General features: G+C 43.8%; 1 protein-coding gene across 4 annotated transcripts in view; it reads left to right on the top strand.

Moving 5' to 3' along the window:
• The window catches only part of FAM120B (family with sequence similarity 120B), an 85,086-nt gene extending 69,038 nt beyond the window's left edge, over nt 1–16,048 (top strand). For all 4 annotated transcript variants that reach the window (XM_036871672.1, XM_036871669.1, XM_036871671.1 and 1 more), the window contains one exon: nt 15,268–16,048. The gene's annotated coding sequence lies outside the window, so the exon portion shown is untranslated. The remainder of the gene's footprint in view (nt 1–15,267) is intronic.
• Nucleotides 16,049–17,665: the final 1,617 nt, after the last annotated feature.

The following is a 17,665-nucleotide window of genomic DNA, read 5'->3' as shown; positions in this document are numbered from 1 at the left end:
AGTCCCAGTTCTAGGTATCTATATCCAAAGGAAACTAAATGAATATCTCAAAGAGACATCTACACTCCAGTGTTCATTTCAGCATTATTCACAAGAGCCAAGCTATGGAAACAACATAAGTGTCCATTGACGAATGAATGGATAAAGAAATTATGGTATATATACAAAAGGAATACTATTCAGCCATAAAAAAGAAGGAAATTCTGTCATTTGTGGCAGTGTGAATGAACTTGTAGGCCATTATGCTAAGTGAAATAAGCCAGACACAAAAAGACAAATGTTGCATGATATCACTTATATGTGAAATCTAAAAAAGTTGAACTTAAGAGAGTAGAATGGTGGTTGCCAGGGGCTGGAGAGTTGGGGAAATGGGGAGATGTACATCAAAATGTACAAACTTTCAGTTATAAGATGAATAAGTTCTAGAGGTCTAATGTATAGCATGGTAACCATGTTAATAATAACATAATATATACTTGAAATTTGCTAATAGGTCCTAAGAGTTCTCACACACCCCACCACACACATACAAATGATAACTATGTGAAATGATGGTAATGTTAATTGGATTGACTGTGGTAATCATTACACAAGGTATACTTTATCAAATTTTATATATATATATATATGTATATATATATATACATGGCTTACAATGCAGATGTATGTAAAACAGTCATGTATAAGCATCAAACTGCTTAACAGTGGTTATCTTTGAGGTGGGGATGAAATTACAAGAGACTTTTCATTTCTTGTATTTCTCTATTGTTTGAAAAAATGTTTTTATAATCAGGGAAAATATTAATTTGAAAGGGACCCAAAAGATACAGAAATTTTTTCTTTATTCATTGTTCTATTGGCTAGAACTCCTCATTGGATACATATATGGTATATAGGATTTGAACCACCAACTAGCACAAACTGGTAGAAATAGAATTGCTGGATATTGTCAAATTGCCTTCTGAAACCGTGGTACCACTTCCACCCACCTCTCATGGATCCGTTCCCGCTGGTATATGAGTATGTTGACAGCCACACCTCTCATTGATCTTCAGTCTTTTTAATTTTTACACATGGTCAAAAAGGGTATTTCATTGATTTAGTTTGCATTTCTCTGAATATTAGTATTTTTACAACACTAACTATTTTCATACACTTATTGGCCCTTAGTATTTATTTTTGTGAACAATTTATTCACAGAATAAATAGGATCCTTGGCCAGATTTTTCTTGGCTGAATTTTTAATATTGATTTGTAGGACCTGTTTATATATTATGGGTATTAAACCTTTGCTGAAGAATATGTGGCAAATATTTTTTCCCTGTCCTTATTCCTGGCTTCCTTATGTTGGAAATCCTCGGTCACCTGCATACCTAGGAGTCATCCTTGATTTCTCCATTTCCCTGCGTCCTCACAACCAATCCGTCAGGAAGAGAGATGTCCTGAATTTACACTCTTCTACATGGTGCCCACTGCTGCCACTGTAGTCCAAGCCTCCATCCCCTCTCCATGCTTTACCTTTCACCATAGCTTCTGAAACTCCACATAAATAAACAGCAAAATCCCTTGACCTGCAACAGCCTCTTTGGCTGTCCCTTCACCTCCTGCTCTAACAGAAAACCTGGCATTCCCTTAAGGTAGCTGTTTCCCCTGTACCTTTGTGGTCCTCATGCCTGCTTCCGGACTGCTCTGGTAATGACTGGAACTATTGTTGTGTTGGCCAAAAAGTTCCTTCGGTTTTTTCCATAAGATGGCTCTAGTAGCGCTTAGTTGTCTTTAACTTCATTCAAAACAACTTTGTTAGATTGTACTATGACAGCTGTCATATCAGCATGCATTCTTTAAAAAACTTATCCAAATTGGTGAATTTTTATGTAGCCCTTTTAACATTGAAGATGGGAGGAAAAAAACAACATTTTCAGCATGTTATGCTTTATTATTTCAAGAAAGGTAAAAACGCAACTAAAACGCAAAAAAAGATTTGTGCAGTGTATGGAGAAGGTGCTGTGATTGATTGATAGAACATGCCAAAAGTGGTTTGTGAAGTTTCGTGCTGGAGATTTCTCACTGGACGATGCTCCACAGTCATGTAGACCCGTTGAAGTTGGTAGTGATCAAATCGAGACATTCATTGAAAACAATCAACGTTACTCCATGCCGGAGATAGCCGACATACTCAAAATATCCAACTCAAGCATTGAAAATCATTTGCACCAGCTTGGTTATGTGAATCGCTTTGATGTTTGGGTCCCACATAAGATAAGCGAAAAAAAACCTTCTTGACCGTATTTCCACATGTGATTCTCTACTGAAATGTAACGAAAACGTTCTGTTTTTAAAACAAATTTTGACAGGCGATGAAAAGTGGATACCGTACAATAATGTGGAACGGAAGAGATCATGGGGCAAGCGAAATGAACCACCACCAACCACACCAAAGGCCGGTCTTCATCCAAAGAAGGTGATGTTGTGTATATGGTGGGACTGGAAGGGAGTCCTCTGTAATGAGCTCCTTCTGGAAAACCAAACAATTCCAGCAAGTACTGCTCCCAATTAGACCAACTGAAAGCAGCACTCAATGAAAATCATCCAGAATTAGTCAACAGAAAATGCGTAATCTTCCATCAGGATGATGCAAGACCGCATGTTTCTTTGATGACCAGGCAAAAACTGTTACAGCTTGGCTGGGAAGTTCTGATTCATCCGCTGTATTCACCAAACATTGCACTTCCGGATTTCCATTTATTTTGGGCTTTACAAAGTTCTCTTAATGGAAAAAATTCCCATTCCCTGGAAGACTGTAAGAGACACCTGGAACAGTTCTTTGCTCAAAAAGATAAAAAGTTTTGGGAAGATGGAATTATGAAGTTGCCTGAAAAATGGCAGAAGGTAGTGGAACTAAAGGGTGAATATATTGTGCAATAAAGTTCTTGGTGAAAATGAAAAATGTGTCTTTTATTTTTATACATAACAAATTATCCCAACACTTAGTGGTATGGAACGTCCATGTCAAATGCTCACAGGCTCCGAGTCAGGAATTCAGGCAGCTTGTCTCAGCTCCACCGTGTCTTTGACCTCAGCTGAAGACATGACGTTATACAGAAGCTCATTCACTCACATGTCCTGCTGATGCTGGCTCTTGATGGGGGGGCCTCAGTTTCTCTCCACATGAGCCTCTCCACTGGTCCGTGGGGGCTGGTTTGGGCTTCTTCCCAGCATGGCAATTGCCTACCAAAGACAAGTACCCCAAGAGCTAGAGAACAAGGCAGAAGCCATGTCGACTTTTATAACCTAACCTCACAAGTCATGCATCAGCTCTTCTGCCATATTCTGTCCAAAAAGGTAACCAGAAAGGCCTGTACAAATTCAGGTGGAGATGAAGTAGACTTTCCTCTTGATGGGAAAGGAGTAGGGTTCTGGAAGAGCATAGGAGACCAGAAGTAGTGTTGTGGCCATTTTTGGAAAATAGAATCTCCCACACAGACTATTTCCCTTCTCCATAAAAACAATGAACTTTAAATCTCATGTCATCCACCCCACCACCACGCTTCCTGTTGTACTTCACATTCTTCAAGATTTGGGCTCCCAGCTCACTCTTTCCAGCATGACTCTTGGAATAATTTGAACAGCCTTGGACTTGATAGTCCTTCCAATAGCGTAATGTTAGTCCCTTGACGCCCCTTTCAGTGGTCTTGTCTTCCACCGTGGCCTTCTCATTACCAACAGTTCAACCCCTTCATAACTTCAGTTTTATTTTATTTTTATTTATTTATTTATTGTTTATAGAGCGGGTTCTCATTAGTTATCCATTTTATACATACTGCTGTATACATGTCAATCCCAATCTCCCAATTCATCCCACCACCACCACCCCCCCACCACTTTCCCCCCTTGGTGTCCATACGTTTGTTCTGTACATCTGTGTCTCTGTTTCTGCCTTGCAAACCAGTTCATCTGTACCATTTTTCTAGATTCCACATATATGCGTTAATATACGATATTTGTTTATCTCTTTCTGACTTACTTCACTCTGTATGACAGTCTCTAGATCCATCCACGTCTCTACAAATGACCCAATTTCGTTCCTTTTTATGGCTGAGTAATATTCCATTGTGTATATGTACCACATCTTCTTTATCCATTTGTCTGTCGATGGGCATTTAGGTTGCTTCCATGTCCTGGCTATTGTAAATAGTGCTGCAGTGAACATTGGGGTGCATGTGTCTTTTTGAATTATGGTTTCCTCTGGGTATATGCCCAGTAGTGGGATTGCTGGATCATATGGTGATTCTATTTTTAGTTTTATGAGGAACCTCCATACTGTTCTCCATAGTGGCTGTATCAATTTACATTCCCACCAACAGTGCAAGAGGGTTTCCTTTTCTCCACACCCTCTCCAGCATTTGTTGTTTGTAGATTTTCTGATGATGCCCATTCTAACTGGTGTGAGGTGATACCTCATTGTAGTTTTGATTTGCATTTCTCTAATAATTAGTGATGTTGAGCAGCTTTTCATGTGCTTCTTGACCATCTGTATGTCTTCTTTAGAGAGATGTCTATTTAGGTCTTCTGCCCATTTTTTGATTGGGTTGTGTTTTTTTAATATAGAGCTGCATGAGCTCTTTATATATTTTGGAGATTAATCCTTTGTCCGTTGATTTATTTGCAAATATTTTCTCCCATTCTGAGGGTTGTCTTTTCATCTTGTTCATAGTTTCCTTTGCTGTGCAAAAGCTTTTAAGTTTCATTAGGTCCCATTTGTTTATTTTTGTTTCTATTTCCATTACTCTAGGAGGTGGGTCAAAAAAGATCTTGCTATGATTTACGTCGAAGAGTGTTCTTTCTATGTTTTCCTCTAAGAGTTTTATAGTGTCCGGTCTTACATTTAGGTCTTTAATCCATTTTGAGTTTATTTTTGTGTATGGTGTTAAGGAGTGTTCTAATTTCATTCTTTTACATGTAGCTGTCCAGTTTTCCCAGCACCACTTATTGAAGAGACTGTCTTTTCTCCATTGTATATCCCTGCTTCCTTTGTCATAGATTAGTTGACCATAGGTGCATGGGTTTATCTCTGGGCTTTCTCTCCTGTTCCATTGATCTATATTTCTGTTTTTGTGCCAGTACCATATTGTCTTGATTACTGTATCTTTGTAGTATAGTGTGAAGTCAGGGAGTCTGATTCCTCCAGCTCCATTTTTTTCCCTCAAGATTGCTTTGGCTATTCGGGGTCTTTTGTGTCTGCATACAAATTTTAAGATTTTTTTCTTCTAGTTCTGTAAAAATTGCCATTGGTAATTTGATCAGGATTGCATTGAATCTGTAGATTGCTTTGGGTAGTATAGTCATTTTCACAATATTGATTCTTCCAATTGAAGAACGTGGTATATATCTCCAACTGTTTGTGTCATCTTTGATTTCTTTCATCAGTGTCTTATAGTTTTCTGAGTACAAGTCTCTTACCTCCTTAGGTAGGTTTATTGCTAGGTATTTTATTCTTTTTGTTACCATGGTGAATGGGATTGTTTCCTTAATTTCTCTTTCTGATCTTTCATTGTTAGTGTATAGGAATTCAAGAGATTTCTGTGAGTTAATTTTGTATCCTGCAACTTTACCAAATTCATTGATTAGCTCTAGTAGTTTTCCGGTAGCATCTTTAGGGTTCTCTATGTGTAGTATCATGTCATGTGCAAACAGTGACAGTTTTACTTCCAATTTGGATTCCTTTTATTTCTTTTTCTTCTCTGATTGCCGTGGCTAGGACTTCCAAAACTATGTTGAATAGTGGCGAGAGTGGACATCCTTGTCTTGTTCCTGATCTTAGAGAAAATGCTTTCAGTTTTTCACTGTTGAGAGTGATGTTTGCTGTGGGCTTGTCATATATGGCCTTTATTATGTTGAGGTAGATTCCCTCTATGCCCACTTTCTGGAGAGTTTTTTTCATAAATGGTGTTGAATTTTGTCAGAACCCTTTTCTGCATCTATTGAGATGATCGTATGGTTTTTATTCTTCAGTTTGTTAATGTGGTGAATCACATTGATTGATTTGCTTATATTGAAGAGTCCTTGCATCCCTAGGATAAATCCCACTTGATCACGGTGTATGATCGTTTTAATGTGTTGTTGGATTCTGTTTGCTAGTATTTTGTTGAGGATTTTTGCATCTACATTCATCAGTGATATTGGTCTGTAATTTTCTTTTTTTGTGGTATCTCTGTCTGGTTCTGGTATCAAGGCGATGGTGGCCTTGTAGAATGAGTTTGGGAGTGTCCCTTCCTCTGCAGTGTTTTGGAAGAGTTTGAGAAGGATGGGTGTTAGCTATTCTCTGAATGTTTGATGGAATTCACCTGTGAAGCCATCTGGTCCTGGACTTTTGTTTGTTGGAAGATTTGTAATCACAGTTTCAATTTTATTACTTGTGATTGGTCTGTTCATATTTTCTGTTTCTTCCTGGTTCAGTCTTGGAAGGTTATACCTTTCTAAGAATTTGTCCATTTCTTCCAGGTTGTCCATTTTATTGGCATAGAGTTGCTTGTAGTAGTCTCTTAGGATGCTTTGTATTTCTGCAGTGTCCATTGTAACTTCTCCTTTTTCATTTCCAATTTTATTGATTTGAGTCTTCTGCCTCTTTTTCTTGATGAGTCTGGCTAAAGGTTTATCAATTTTGTTTATCTTCTCAAAGAACCAGATTTTAGTTTTATTGATCTTTGCTGTTGTTTTCTTTGTTTCTATATCATTTATTTCTGCTCTGATCTTTATGATTTCTTTCCTTCTGCTAACTTTGCAGGAGTTTTTTTGTTGTTCTTCTTCTTTCTCTAATTGCCTTAGGTGTAAGGTTACGTTGTCTATTTGAGATTTTTCTTGTTTCTTGAGGTAGGATTGTATTGCTATAAACTTCCCTCTTAGAACTGCTTTTGCTGCATCCCATAGGTTTTGGACTGTCGTGTTTTCGTTGTCATTTGTCTCTAGGTATTTTTTGATTTCTTCAGTGATCTCTTGGTTATTTAGTAAAGTATTGTTTAGCCTCCGTGTGTTTGTGTTTTTTATGTATTTTTCCCTGTAATTGATTTCTAATCTCACAGCATTGTTGGTCAGAAAAGATGCTTGGTATGATTTCAATTTTCTTAAATTTACCAAGGCTTGATTTGTGACCCAAGATGTGATCTGTCCTGGAGAATGTTCCGTGTGCACTTGAGAAGAAAGTGTAATCTGCTGTTTTCGGATGGAATGTCCTATAAATATCAATTAAATCTATCTGGTCTGTTGTGTCATTTAAAGCTTGTGTTTCCTTATTAATTTTCTGTCTGGATGATCTGTCCATTGATGTAAGTGAGGTGTTAAAGTCCCCCACTATTATTGTGTTACTGTCGATTTCCTCTTTTATAGCTGTTAGCATTTGCCTTATGTATTGAGGTGCTCCTATGTTGGGTGCATATATATTTATAACTGTTATATCTTCTTCTTGGATTGATCCCTTGATCATTATGTAGTGTCCTTCCTTGTCTCTTGTAACATTCTTTATTTTAAAGTCTATGTTATCTGATATGAGTGTTGCCACTCCAGCTTTCTTTTGATTTCCATTTGCATGGAATATCTTTTTCCATCCCCTCACTTTCAGTCTGTATGTGTCCCTAGGTCTGAAGTGGGTCTCTTGTAGACAGCATATATATGGGTCTTGTTTTTATATCCATTCAGCAAGCTTGTGTCTTTTGGTTGGAGCATTTAATCCATTCACATTTAAGGTAATTATCAATATGTAGGTTCCTATTTCCATTTTCTTAATTGTTTTGGGTTTGTTTTTGTAGGTCCTTTTCTTCTCTTGTGTTTCCCACTTAGAGAAGTTCCTTCAGCATTTGTTGTAGAGCTGGTTTGGTGGTGCTGAATTCTCTTAGCTTTTGCTTGTCTGTAAAGTTTTTGATTTCTCCGTCGAATCTGAATGAGATCCTTGCCAGGTAGAGTAATCTTGGTTGTAGGTTCTTCCTTTCATCATTTAAATATATTGTGTCACTCCCTTCCAGCTTGTAGAGTTTCTGCTGAGGAATCAGCTGTTAACCTTATGGGAGTTCCCTTGTATGTTATTTGTCATTTATCCCTTGTTGCTTTTAATAGTTTTTCTTTGTCTTTAATTTTTGTCAATTTGATTACTATGTGTCTTGGCGTGTTTCTCCTTGGGTTTATCCTGCCTGCAACTCTCTGTGCTTCCTGGACTTGGGTGGCTATTTCCTTTCCCATGTTAGGGAAGTTTTTGACTATCATCTCTTCAAATATTTTCTCGGGTCCTTTCTCTCTCTCTTCTCCTTCTGGGACCCCTGTAATGCGAATGTTGCTGCGTTTAATGTTGTCCCAGAAGTCTCTTAAGCTGTCTTCATTTCTTTTCATTCTTTTTTCTTTCATCTGTTCTACGGTAGTTAATTCCACCATTCTGTCTTCCAGGTCTCTTATCCGTTCTTCTGCCTCAGTTATTCTGCTGTTGATTCCTTCTAGTGTATTTTTCATTTCAGTTGTTGTATTGTTCATCTCTATTTGTTTGTTCTTTAATTCTTCTAGGTGTTTGTTCTTTCATTCTTCTAGGTCTTTGTTGAACATTTCTTGCATCTTCTCAATCTTTGCCTCCATTCTTTTTCCGAGGTCCTGGATCATCTTCACTATCATTATTCTGAATTCTTTTTCTGGAAGGTTGCCTATCTCCACTTCATTTAGTTGTTTTTCTGGGGTTTTATCTTGTTCCTCCATCTGGTACATAGTCCTCTGCCTTTTCATTTTGTCTGTCTTTCTGTGAATGTGGTTTTCGTTCCACAGGCTGCAGAATTGTAGTTCTTCTTGCTTCTGCTGTCTGCCCTCTGGTAGATGAGGCTATCTAAGAGGCTTGTGCAAGTTTCCTGATGGGAGGGACTCGTCGTGGGTAGAGCTGGGTGTTGCTCTGGTGGGCAGAGCTCAGTAAAACTTTAATTCGCTTGTCTGCTGATGGATGGGGCCAGGTTCCCTCCCTGTTGGTTGTTTGGCCTGAGGCGACCCAACACTGGAGCCTACCAGGCTCTTTGGTGGGGCTAATGGCGACTCTGGGAGGGCTCACGCCAAGGAGTACTTCCCAGAACTTCTGCTGCCAGTGTCCTTGTCCCCGTGGTGAGCCACAGCCACCCCCCTCCTCTGCAGGAGACCCTCCGACACTAGCAGGTAGGTCTGGTTCAGTCGCCTATGGGGTCACTGCTCCTTCCCCTGGGTCCCAGTGTGCACACTACTTTGTGTGTGCCCTCCAAGAGTGGAGTCTCTGTTTCCCCCAGTCCTGTCGAAGTCCTGCAGTCAAATCCCGCTAGCCTTCAAAGTCTGATTCCCTAGGAATTCCTCCTCCCGTTGCCAGACCCCCAGGTTGGGAAGCCTGACGAGGGGCTCAGAACCTTCACTCCAGTGGGTGGACTTCTGTGGTATAAGTGTTCTCCAGTTTGTGAGTCACCCACCCAGCAGTTACGGGATTTGATTTTATTGTGATTGCGCCCCTCCTACCACCTCACTGCGGCTTCTCCTTTGTCTTTGGATGTGGGGTATCTTTTTTGGTGAGTTCCAGTGTCTTCCTGTCGATGATTGTTCAGCAGTTAGTTGTGATTCTGGTGCTCTCGCAAGAGGGAGTAAGTGCACCTCCTTCTATTCCACCATCTTGAACCAATCTCCCCAATTTATCTGGACTCTCTGAGGAGGCAGACAGGCACAAGAGGCCTCTGGTGGTACAAAGTTCCAGTGCCTCAGAGAGTTCAGGGGAAGGAGAGAAGTCTGCTCTGGGTCCCTTCTGTGGTCACTAAAAAAATAACTTCAGTTTTAAACACCTACTGCCAGCCACACAGCTCCCTGCCTCTAGATCTGGGTGGTCCTTTGGTCAGATCAGGACCCCAGTCCACTGGTCCAGCCCCCTTCACTGGTCCTCACGTTCCTTCTCTGCTGTGTCCCCTCCCTGTTTACGTTCCATGGTCAGTAATCAAAGTGACTTTCTTGTATCTATTCTTGACTGCTTTGCCTCTCTCATTTTACTATGTTTATGTGGTAAAACTGCAAACTTCGGTTAAATCCAATCCTTTGCATTTGTATTGTGGCTAGAGAAAAACCCACAGTCAACCTTACCAGCCCCACCTTACACTCACGCTCGCCGACCTCAGGGAAGTCAGCCTCCACTCTGTCCCACCGTCACACGTTTCACCTCTCCTCCCTGCTTAGTTTTCCAGCACTCTCCCCGACCTCAGTCACAGCCGACAGCTCTGCTTTCTGTACATTCCTACAGCCACATTTGCCCTCTTTCAAGCATCAACGCATTATCAAATTTAAATTGTATAAGCAAATGCCAGGAGAAATAGACAAATCCAGAATAACAGAGGGAATATCTGCTTTTTCGTCTCCTCCTGTGGCTGAGCTGCCCACGGTTCTCTTCAGCTGCGCCCTCAAGTCCCCGTCACCTGGTCAGCGGCATTGCTCCGCCACAGCCTCTCCCCACCGCCCGGCTCCCGCAGCATCCACTACACCCCCTGGTTATTCCTCCCATTTTGCAGAAACCCTTTGTAATCTACTTCCTCTCCAGCAATCACGTCATTTCTTTGCTCTCCTTTGGAGAAAAATAATTTTGAGCCCAGACTCCTATAGTCAGCCAAATTAGCATTGTAGCATCAGAGCAAAAAATTAATACACTTTCAGGAATTGTAAAATTTTGACCAACAGATCTTTTCCAAAAGAAAGTGGATATGCTCTAGCAAAATGAGCACTTCAGCTAACAGGAATGCATGGGATATAAGAAAGTGTTGAACAAAAAAACCAGTAAAATGTATAGTTATTGCTCTATAATTATTAACTGTAAAAAATAAATAAGCAAAAACAATTGGAGACTAAAATCTCAGGGTATTATAAGGAAAGTTATGAGTGTTTCTGGGGCATAAGATGAAAAATAGGGGCTTCCCTGGTGGCGCAGTGGTTAAGAATCAGCCTGCCAATGCAAGGGACATGGGTTTGAGCCCTGGTCTGGGAAGATTCCCACATGCCGCAGAGCAGCTGAGCCCGTGCGCCACAGCTACTGAGCCCGCATCCCACAACTGCTGAAGCCCATGCACCTAGAGCCCGTGCTCCGCAACAAGAGAAGCCACCGCAATGAGAAGCCCACGCACCGCAATGAAGAGTAGCCCCAGCTCGCCACAGCTAGAGAAAGCCCACGCCCAGCAACGAAGACCCAACACAGCCAAAAATAAATAAACAAATAAATAAATAAATTTATTTTTTTTTAAAGTGAAAAGTAAAGGCAGATTAAATTCTTTATCTTGCTTAGAGAATAGGTTTTGAATAAATCTAGCTGTTTTTAGAAAAATGTAAGTTTACGTATGTTTGTAAAATGTAGGGGTACACTCTAGAGGAAAGAAAGAAAGGGGGGAAGAAAGAAAATGATAGAGGAAAATCTGTCATACCCTTTATGCACCTGATATAAATCAAAATTATAAGCAACATACAAGGAGAAATAGACCCAATAAGAGTATATTTAATACATCTCTCTCTCAGAGGTAAACAGATCAGGTAGACAAAGGTATGATATACATTTGAGTAACTTCATTAACAAGTTTACTGTAATAGAAATATACAGAACAATATATGCCCTCTTTATTTATATTATTTTCAAAAATAAATGGACAGTTAAAAAATCTAACTGGGTGTTACAGGTTCCAAAGTAAATCTCAACCAATTTAGTGAAAAGCAGAAATCACATAAGACATATTTTCTGTCCATAAGAAAATAACTTAAGAAATCAACAACAGAAGGATAAAAAGCAGAAATCTTCCCACTTGGAAATTAATCCACCGTTCTAAATTTTTACTGAGGAAATCAAAATCAAAATTACTTTTAGAAATAATAATAAAAGTACTACATTCAAAAATTGATGGGAAGAGAGTGATGTCAGGGAAGATGGTGGAGTAGGAGGCTCCAGGGCCCATCTACCTAGACAGCAGCTGTGCTGGCAGAACCCGTCGGAAGGAGCTGTTCTGGAACTCTGGAGTCTGAAGGCTTGCAGCTTCCAGGGGAGGCTTGGCTGGTTAGTTGTGATTAATTTCCATCCATCCCTTCTGGCTGCCCATCCTCCAGGCCCTCGGCAGACAGCCATGCCCACGTTCCTAGTGCAGCTTGCTGGAGCCAGGATGGGCAGTGAGGTCCTGGGCCACACTTCAGGCTTCTTGATTGCTGAGGGACAGGCGCTGGCCGCCACTGTCTCAACCCCACAGTATTTAAAGGAGCAACCCCTGTGGGGCTTTTGTTTCCTCTTTTTTCCCTTTGTGCTCTTTTGGAAGCCAGACGTTTAAGGGTTAGGACATTCAAAAGCAAGCATATATACAGGGGAATTTAGAAAGCCGCCACACATGGCCAGGGAAGGGTGCAGGCTCAGAAAAGATGTGAGCAGGCCTTACGTGTCCCCCTCAGGCTGGTCCCCAGCACAGAGACGGCAGCAACAAACAGCAAACGCCAGGAGATGAGGAGGATCTGATTTCCAGAATTACCACAGTATAAGGTTTAAATGTCCAGTTTTCAATGGAAAATCACAAGGCATACAAAGAAATAGGAAGATGTGTCTGGCAGCTAAAACTGGCCTCAACAGACAGCAGTGTGACGGCATCAGGTCGCCTCTGACCTTCAGCTTTATTGTGGAGGCTGCTCTCAAGCTTCTAAAGTGCCGCTCACGCGCTGCTGAGGTTTTGTTTCCGTCTCCGAGGTTTTCAGAGGAAGGAAGCTGGGTGTGAAGGCGTCTGCCTCCTTCGTGAGTGACTCGGTTACATCCTCCGTTCCCTCCACGGCCCGAAGCCTGTCCTCAGCTCTTCACCTCCCTCTTTTCATCCACCTTTATGCCCTGGTTAGCAGGTGCCATTCTTTCCATTGTTTTGCAGTAATGGAAGCTTCAGCTTCAGAATGGATGTTCCAGATTCTTCATTATCAAGATTTTGCCGCATTTGCTTCAACTTTCCATGTCTTTTCTTTGCTAACTTAACTCTCTTTCACTTTGTTAAAAGACAAACTAAAGCATATTAAATTTTTAAGAGTTTATTTGAGGAAAAAAATCAATTCAAATTGGGCTGCACCAAAGCAGAATCTGTTTGGAGGCGTCACCAATAAGAGCTGAGGGGAACCTTGTCCAGAGAGAGGCGAAGCAAGGCCGGGAGCTTTCTGACTGGCTGGGGCTCGTAGCCTCTCTGGCTGCTTGTGATGGGTTGTCCTTAGGTTTTGATTCCTTCATTTCAAGGCATTTCAGGGTTACAGTTTCGGTTTGCTTACTTAGGCTGCTAAGGCCTTGGAGCCAAGTCAGTCTGATGGCCTCTTTGTTTAATTAATTTAACAACCTCTACACACTGGGTCTGTCTCTGGCCTGTGGTGAGGAAGGTGTGTCCTTCACTCTCTAAGGAGGTCGGTGTGGGTGAGCTTCTAAGGAAAGGCCTTAGGCCTGGCCATCCTGATGGGCCCCAAGTCGGGGAGGTCCAGCACCCAGCCCAGCTTCTTGGCACACACCTGACCACCAGCAAGAGCTTCCAAGGAGCCCCTGCTCAGAGTGGTGGGGGAAGCCAGCCCATCTCCAGCGCGCCCCACCTGCCGAGTGGACGGTGACATGAAGCTAATTCACGTCTTTCAGATCCGGGAAACTTTTCTCAAATGATTCTGTGATGATTTCTTCCTTTCATTTTCTCTGCTCTCAGCTATTTGTCTCAGAGGTTAGACACTGTATTCTGAGTCCTATAATTATCTTATATTTTCCTCCTAATATCTTTTTGTCTTTTTACTCTACTTTGTGGGAAATTTCCTAAACTTTATTTACCATCCTTTCTATTAATGTTTTAATTTTGCTGTTTTTAAATTCTGAAAGCTCAGCATACTTAATTTTTATTACATTTTCTTCTTTGTGTCAAGACTGCACGTTTTCTCTCACATCTGAGATTAATTACACCTGTAGGTTTGTTTTATTTTGTTTCTCTTCCTTCATAGACTGTCCTTCCAAGTTTCTTTTTCTGTATGTTTGTTTTGGTTTCTGTTTTTACTTTAGTTTTTTTTTCTCAGATGCCAGGTGATTCTTGAGTGTCCGCTCTTGTTGAAGAGTCAGGCATTAAAAAGGGGTTTGGAAGTCTGTGCCTGGCGGGGCTTCCGCCCGCCATCTCCTCAGTCATGGGACCCTCATGGAAGCCCTGACACTGGAATCCTTCGCTCTCTTACCTCGGGTTGGTCACTTTCCTTAGAGCAAAGACCTCTAGTTTTCTGCTGGAGGCACAGAAGGGATGATGTAGTTGAGAAAATCTGAAGTTCTGCGTGACCTTTGGAAGCAGGGTGAGGGGCCTTGGAATAACCCCCAGGTTTCTGACTTGTGTTGGGTTAAGATTTCAGTACCGTTGACTTGGAAGCATGGGGAGAACAGCAGTAACCTGTGGGTGTGTTGCCCTTGAGACGCCGATGCCACACATGCACACAGATGCAGGCACACACGGCGAGCACATTTGTAGAGAACTAGGAATAGCACCTGGGGCACCAGCACCCACAGACCACGGAGAAAGGGGAGGTTGAGGGAGAGCTGCCGGAGGGGGCAGGAGGAGTTGGGTGCAAGTGCCCTGGGTCGTGGGGAGGAGCGTTTCAGAGGAGAGGGGCTGGCACCTTCCAGCATCACCGAGGCAGGAGTGACCCACAAAATAGGATGATGTTGAGCCCTGAGGACAGCAGGGGTCACACGGAAGAAGCACATGGTTGGTGGCGTCAGATCAGGAGACCCATCGTGGGCCTCCAGGGCCACACTCAGCGAGGGGGCGCCCCACGGGCAGGGGGTCCTTCAGCTTCTCCTAGACCCTCCTCCACGTCCAGGCAGCACCGCACCCATGCCGACACACACGGCCTCAGGTGTGGTGCTGCCTGTGGAGGGAACTGTAGCTGACACACCCCTCCTTGCCCGCTCACCCCCCGCCCACCCAGGCCCTCCAGCTTAGGAGGCTGTCCTGTCCCGGCAGGGAGAGCGGGCTGGCTCAGAAGATGCGGTTGCCACGGAGACTCACGCAGTCACTTGTGTTCCCGCAGTCCAGCCAATGCCTGCCTGCTGGGTGGGACAGAACCCTGTCACCGTTGGAGAGAGAATTGTTTTAAAATTTGGACATTGAACATAGTGCCTCTGGCTTATCTACAGTCAAGACACATCATAAAATACACTGTTTCACACGTTACTGGCACCCAGTCCAAGACGTACATGGGACGTGGTGTGTGTTTTAAGCTCCGTTCCCTTTGTGCATTTCACAGGCAGCGGGTAGAGGAGGGAGCCAGGAAGACAAGGCGGAGCTGAAGACACTCACGGAAAACCGCCTGCGACATGTCGCCCAGAACCACCACTGCAGCTTCACCCCGAATACAAGTATCGCCCTAACAGTGAGTGTAAATGCAGAGACGCTCGTGGGAGAGAACAGGGAGTGGAGAACTCGGCCGCGCTGCAGGAGTCCTCGGGTCAGCCGCACAGCAGAGGCCTCGATGTCTGTCCCGAGCGCGTGGCTGCAGCTCCTGCTTCGTTTGCACACAGCCCGGCGCACACACGTGTCTTCATGTAGCTGTCCTTGAGTTCAAAACACGATTTCACAGAAAGTTACTTTCTCACAGTGGTGGGCCCAGGCCTCTGACATACAAGGATCCTTGTAAAATGCATTGATGTGTCCATGGTGCAGCGTTTAGGTTTTGATTCCTTGTTTAAATTTGTCAGAAAGGCCATTTTGTCAGGAGTTAAGAGTTTTCCACTGGTGAGTGGAAATGACTGGTTTGTGGTGACCATTTTGCTCCTAGGAATTAGCCAGACCTCATCATTAAAGGAGACACATGCAAGAACCAGGGAAAAGCCGTGACCCATCCGGGAGGGGGGCACCAGGGCCGCACTCCATGTGCTCTGTTCCTCAGCACTAGCCACAAGGCCCACAGGGAAACCTGCAGCTGTACCGATGGTCTGGTTGGGTTTGCCATCTCTCTTCATGTCATAACGGTGATCTGTGATACCAGTTTGTGGTTTATGCCAAATATAAATGATTAGTCTGTTACTAATGAGAAAACATGACTGACTTCTTTGCTTCTGTTTTTCATTTGGACCTGTAGTTAAAGTTCTAGAGCTGGAAAGGCCTTGGGGCTCTAACCCAGGCCTCGTAGGTAGCAGACGACTCCCACGAGGTTACCGTGGCGACAGCACGGTCTGGTCCTGGCTCTGCCTGGCCTCCTCCTACTTTGTGGCCCTGGTGTCCTCATCTTCAAGTGTAAGTCACACGTACTCCCTAAAAGGAAAGAAGTGATTTCTGTGCTGATTTGTTGCTCTTCTCATGTTACTTAAATTCGTGCCGACTCGCATTAGGTTCCTTACGCTCACAGCGCTTCCTTAACACAGCCTTCAGTCTAAGACGTGATGTAGATGAAAGGAAGCTAAATTATGACGCAGAGACTGTCAGCATCACAGCCCCAGTAGCTCTCCGTGGGCTGCCGTAGCCTGTGCTGGAGGAGGGCTTCGCCGGGACAGTGGCGGCTGAGCCTCCTGCAGGGCCTGCGGTGGTGGCGCAAGGGGGAGCAGAGCCTTGAGGGGAGCGGGGCTTGGGGACCCTGCCCCGGGCGCCCACCCACCCCTGCAGCTGTGGTGCGGTGGATCCTTCCTGTGCCTCACGCCCCTCGGTACCAGGCTGGGAGTCCCCCCTTCGCTGCTCCCTCGAACTGGTAGAGCTTCTGAGGGACCGGGTTTCAGGAGGGCTCCTGCCTGAACTGTGCTGTGGGAACTTCTGCAGCAGCAACGTGTGTGTGGTCCCGTGGAGGAGCACAGCACGGCAAGGACGCTGTTTTCGTCTGAGACAAAGTGTACTTTTCTCAAGTACTAATTAGTTGGATTTTATAAATCTGATTTTTGTTTCAGGTTTCAACACCCAGAATTTGGTTATGTTCATTTTTTTCCATCCTTTGAACTTCTTGTTTAAAATTTCGAGCTCTTTCAGGCACCTGCCACAACTTAGGAAGAAAAAGAAATAAGCAGGCACCACTATCTCCTGACTCACAAAAAAGAAAAAAAATTTTTGCAAAAGGGAAATGAAGCACATGTGTGAGGCGGGTCTGTGTTTTTGTACGTGGTGTTGAAGCTTCGGCTGGCGACACACAGGTGACTGGACATCCTCGCCGGTCTTCAGTGTCGGCCTGGCTTAGTGCCCAGTGAATTCCTCACCCCACTGTCCTGCCGGCTTGGGGAAGAGCAGGCTTGCAGACCATGATGTTGTCAGACCACGAACTGCGTCCCTTGGTGGAAAGAGGGACCCTGAATGCCGTGCTCTGGGGAAGCCGCAGTTCCGTGCGGGGAGAGGGGACCCGGCCTGCGCGCAGGTGCTGCGTTCGGGGGGCCCCGCAGGGCCTGATACTCATAACTTCCTCCTGTTTGATGCCGACGTAACCCGTGGCCGAGCCGGCTGCCTCCCTGTTAGTGTAGCAGAAGCTGACTCGTGGCTTCTTCCGTGGCTCCCGTCTCCCAGATGTTCTGGGAGCTCCTTGTGAAGCGTTAAGAAGGGCTGGAGCCGGCTCTGCAGACTGACGGTGAGACCCCATCCACGGAGGTGAACCAGCCAACAGTTGGCAAACGTTCCCTCGCGTCGAGGTCCTGTGTGGTTAGAAAAGCTACTCGTTCACGGTCTCCGGT

This window comes from Balaenoptera musculus, chromosome 12 (genome assembly GCF_009873245.2).
Source record: "Balaenoptera musculus isolate JJ_BM4_2016_0621 chromosome 12, mBalMus1.pri.v3, whole genome shotgun sequence".
Taxonomy (NCBI): domain Eukaryota; kingdom Metazoa; phylum Chordata; class Mammalia; order Artiodactyla; family Balaenopteridae; genus Balaenoptera; species Balaenoptera musculus.
The sequence above is the reverse complement of the archived record's forward strand: the minus strand, read 5'-3'. Positions and strand labels throughout refer to the sequence as shown.